Genomic DNA, 5,304 nt, shown 5'->3' on the forward strand with positions numbered 1-5,304 from the left:
AACTTTAAAGAAATAGATCATTCCCGTCTTAAATAAATCCTTTCAGAGGGGTAAAGAAAGATTAGTTCTCAACTCATTCTTTGAGGTCAGCATAATCTGGATACTAAAATCAAATCAGGACAACATAAGAAATAAAAATTATGGGCCAATTTCACTCATGAACATAGATACAAAAATCCTAAATGAAGTACCAATAAACTAAATCCGAATGTATAAGAAAAGATCACTATGATTAATTTGGGTTCATTCCAGCAATGAAAGGGTAATTCAACATTAGAAAATATATCATTGTCATTCACTGCATTAACAGAATAAGGAGGATAACCACATGATCTCATAAATGCAAAAAAAATCATCTGATAACATTCAATATTTCTTCTCTCTCTCTCTCTCTCTCTCCAACTAGCAACAGAAATGTCTTTAACCTAGAGTGTTGATCAAAAATCTATAGCAAACATTATTCATGGTGAAACATACCAATGCCCACTATTCAAAACTTAGGTGGAGCTTAAGAATGACCTCTATTAACATTTGCATTGAATAATGTCCTGGAAGTCCTAACTAGTCTAGTAAGGCAAGAAAAAAAAATGGCATAAGCACTGGAAAGGAAGACAAAATTTGCATTTGTAATACTTTAATAAAATATTTTAATAAGGTTGCTGAACAGAGATGTATATACCAAAAAGCTTATAGCAGCAAATAGAAAATGGAAAGAAAAACAGGAAAAATATATGATTTACAATATTAACAAGAAATAAGGTATCTGATAATTAAATCTAAGATAAGACTTGAGAGATCTTTATGGAGAAAAGATCTTTACTGAAATATATTTTTAAATATAAAAAAAAATAGAAAGATAGACCATATTTAAGGACAGAAAGGCTCAATATGATAAAAAGAATAAATTAGCCCTGGCTAGGTGACTCGTTGGTTGGAGTGTTATCCCATACACCAACAGATTGTGGGTTTGGTTTCCATTCCAGATCAGAGCCTGTATAGCAGGCAACTGACCGATGTTTCTCTCTCACATCAATGTTTCTCTTTCTCTGTCTCTCTGTCTCTCTCTCAAATCAGTAAAAATATATCCTCAGGTGAGGATTAAAAAAAAAGAATAAATTAAATGCATGTGTAGATTAAAAGCAATAGAGATCTTGGGCTCACATATGAGACAAGTCCCATTTTTTAAATAACAGCTTTTGAGAGTTTATTTGAAAATTCTAGTAGAGAAATGGTACTCTGCTCTATTGGGGAAGGTAATCCTCTTCAACTAAGTGTGCAGCTTCAGGAGGGGCACACATGGGTGAGGAAGGAAGGGGAGACTCACCTAGCCAGCCAGAGTAGCCAAATCAACCTGGAGATCAATGGGGTAACAGATTTTGCAGCCATATCTCCTTTCATCCCGATAGCATTCTTTAAATTTTTGCATAACTTGACTCAAATTACTCCTGTTCATAGATATTTTTGCAATTGGCATAAATTTATTATCACTAATTACAAGAATTTTATTTTAACCAAATTGTAGTAATAGCTGATATGGCACTTCAGAATTGACAGCTGCATTAACAAGTATGAATGAAGAGCACATGATCAGTATCTGGCTGAGTTCTATTGCATGTCCCATTGGTTCAAACATCAACCAAACCCATTGGTTCACCATACGTAAGCTCTGATAGCCACTCCCAGAAGTGATAAAATATAGCCAACATTTTACATAACCCATAAGGTTTTGGTTCTTGGTAATTTTCTGTGAACATTGCCAAAACACCATCTCCTTAAAATCCACCTAAAAATGTATACATCTATTCTAAATACAAATTTCTTTTACAAAAAGAAAACAGACAAAACACATTCATAATACAATGATTGTACTGGGCTAAAAGGGTATCCTAGTAGACCTATTTGTAGTTCTCATACATACAATACCCTTCTACACGTGAGACCTGTAAGCAGTTGCCCAGTTTGCACTATCAGATCTGAACTCAATCAAATGTATGATTCTCTTTAGATTTACCTTATTCAAATTTAATTTTGGTTCATGTCAGTTTTGTGATATCTTATATTGCCTCTCAAATTTGGCTTTATTCAAATTTCCTAAACAGAATTAGAAATAATGATCATGTTTTACTGGTTGCTAGACGATAATACTGGGTACCAGGCACTATTAAAAGTGCTTTCTACATATTAAGTCATTTAATCTTAACAGCAACCCTATCAGATGTATAAGACTGCTATCATCATTTCACAGATAAGAAAACTGAGGTATAGAAAGTTTAGTTAACTTTCCCAATGTCACACAAGTGGAGAAATTTAGGGACTCATAACCAGACTCAAATGCAGAGTCTCAGACCCTTAATTACTATGTTATGCTATATTTAAAAGATATAAAATTATTATGGATAAAAAAAACTCACCATCAAAAATGTCTCAGTAAAAGTTAAACAATAGTTAAGCAATATTAGTATCAATACAACTTATCATAGGTTGATATTTCACAGTTATTTAAGAGATTCATGCCCATGATTAAGAGTTTGAAGTTGGACAGACCTGTCTCTGAATCTTGGTTGTGCCCTTTACAAGCTGTGTGACTTTGGACAAGTTTCGTGACTTCACCAAGCCTCAGTTTCCTCATCTGTAAAATGAGAATAATACAAATCTCACAAAATTGTTGTTAGTAACATAATTATTTCTACATTACACTTATATGGTAACTAAACAAAATACAGGAAACAAAATTAAAAGAGGAGGTTCTCAAATTTCCCTAGAAAACAGGGCTTTATTATAATACTAGAGGCCCAATGCACAAATTTCATGCAAGAGTAGGCTTTCCTTCCCTCGGCTGCCAGCACTGGCTTCCCTCCGGCACCTGGGAACCGGGCTTTCCTCGCAGACCCAGCTTCGTCCAGAAGGACATCCGGTCTAATTAGCATACTATGCTTTTATTATTATAGATAACAAAGAAGACTACTGTAAGTCATTGCAGCAAACTATAAGATCCACACACTAATGTAGAACCACAATCTCCTATAATTCATAACAAATAATTCACTTTCAGCGGTTCTCAACCTGTGGGTCGCGGACAATGAAAATACATCCTGCATATTAGATATTTATATTACGATTAATAACAGTAGCAAAATTACAGTTATGAAGTAGCAACGAAAATAATTTTATGATTGGGAGTCACCACAACATGAAGAACTGTATTAAAGGGTTGCGGCATTAGGAAGGTTGAGAACCACTGCCTTAGATAAAAGTCAAATGGCTAGAGATAAACTACTGGATCTTGGAATATAAAATACTGTATGTACATAATAGAAAGAGACAAACAGATAAGACATTGTTGTTTGTTCACAACAACTCCCACAAATCCCATTCCACACATATCCTTCTTAAGACCAGCAGTATTCAAGGAGCTCAAAATAGGAAGAGCTACGTCAAGAAGAAGCAATTCTTAGCATTGGTAGGAAGCAATTTTTATGAGAGAAAAACAGAAAGAAATAGCATGTCATCCAAGTATGGTAGAACTATCATTACCTCCGAAGAGTGATTATGTCTATCATACTTGACATTTTACTAGTCAAAACAATCTAAACAGTCATTATTGCTGTCTTTAGAGTCTCAATCCAATAATTTAAAAATAAATAATCACATTTCTACCAATGCCTGCACTTACCAGTAATATACCTATTTGTAATAAGGTTAGGTGTTTCTTTGAAGGTGATGATTTTAGAAATATGTTATAAAAATCTTTTTTGAAAATGAAAACACAGAAATAATATTTTACAAAAAATCCTATAGGATAACTGTTAAATGGCTCATCAATACTATTATCAGGGTGAGTTTTTATTAATATCACTAGTCCAATAATTGAGAGACACACAGATTGGTTGCCTCCTGCACACCTCCTGACAGGGGCTAGAGATCAAACTTGCAACCCAGGTACATGCTCTTGACTGGGAATTGAACCTGAGATCCTTTGGTGTGCGGGCCAACATTCTAACCACCGGTCAGAGCCTCACCAATCCTAGCTAATGGAATACGACAAGAAAATAAAATAAAAGATATACAGATTGGGAATGAAGAAACAGAACTGTCTTTGTTCACAAATGTGATATGGTTGTCTATGTAGAAAATCCAAAAGAATTATCAAAAAAAACCCCAAAAAACCCACAAACACCTCCTGGAACTAATAAGCAATTATAACAAGGTTGCAGGATATAAGGTTAATAGAGAAAAGTCAATCACTTCCCTATACACCAGCAATGAACAAGTGGAACTTGAAATTAAAAACATTTACATTAGCACCTAAAAAATTAAATATTTAGGTATAATTTAGGGCAAATCTAACAAAATATGTACAAGAGCTATATGAGAAACTATAAAACTCTGAAGAATAAAGTCAAAGATGAACTAAGGAAATGGAGAGATATTTCATGTTCATAGACTTACTATTGAGTCGAGATATCAATTCTTCCCTATTTGATCTGCAGGTTTAATAAAATTCCACTCAAATCCCAGCAAGTTATTTTGTGGGTACTGACTACTCATTCTAAAATTAAAGCCCCACATAACTATAGTTAACTGATCTTTGACAAAAGAGCAAAGACAATACAGTTGCGGGGAGGGGGACAGTCTTTTTACAACTGTGGCTACAGCATCCTTGGTGAAGGAAGGGTAGGATATGAGGTCAGAAAAAAAGTCAAGTGCTTCATAGGGTTTCATGGAATATTGCAAGTACTGTGGCTTCTATTCCTAATAAGATGAATGCCACTGGAGGGTTCTGAGCTGAGAAATAATGAGATTTATATTTTTAAAGGATCACTTTAGCTACTGCATTATAAACAGACTAAAGGCCTGGTGCACAGATTTGTTCACTGATGGGGTCCCTCAGCCTGGACTGCACCCTCTCACAATCTGGGACCCCTCAGGGGATGTCAGACTACCAGTTTCGGCTTGATCCCTGCAGGCCTGGCCTGGTAGAAGGGTGCAAAGTGGCAGGTGCTAGGGAGGAGCCCAAGCCTGGGCCAGGCACGGCGCTGCTCCCACTCATCCCAGCCCTGCTGCACCTGCCTGCCTGCCTGCCACCACTCAGCAGCGCTGCTGTGAAGGCAGGAGAGGCTCGCGCCACCGTCATTGCGCTTGCCAGTCGTGAGCCTGGCTTCAGGCTGAGCGGTGCTCTCACTGTGGGGGCGCACTGACCACCAGGGGTAGCTCCTGCGTTGAGCGTCTGTCCCCTGGTGGTCAGTGTGCATCATAGCAACCAGTTGACTGGTTGTTCAGTTGACTGGTTGCTTAGGCTTTTAT

At 36.5% G+C, this 5,304-nt stretch overlaps 1 long non-coding RNA gene across 1 annotated transcript in view; it reads right to left on the bottom strand.

Moving 5' to 3' along the window:
- Positions 1-2,544: 2,544 nt before the first annotated feature.
- LOC107181657 overlaps positions 2,545-5,304 on the bottom strand; it is a 6,499-nt gene continuing 3,739 nt past the window's right edge. The window contains exon 2 of the long non-coding RNA XR_001512340.1: positions 2,545-2,629. This is a non-coding gene — a long non-coding RNA (uncharacterized LOC107181657). The remainder of the gene's footprint in view (positions 2,630-5,304) is intronic.

Source organism: Myotis davidii, unplaced genomic scaffold, assembly GCF_000327345.1.
Source record: "Myotis davidii unplaced genomic scaffold, ASM32734v1 scaffold309, whole genome shotgun sequence".
NCBI classification, from domain to species: domain Eukaryota; kingdom Metazoa; phylum Chordata; class Mammalia; order Chiroptera; family Vespertilionidae; genus Myotis; species Myotis davidii.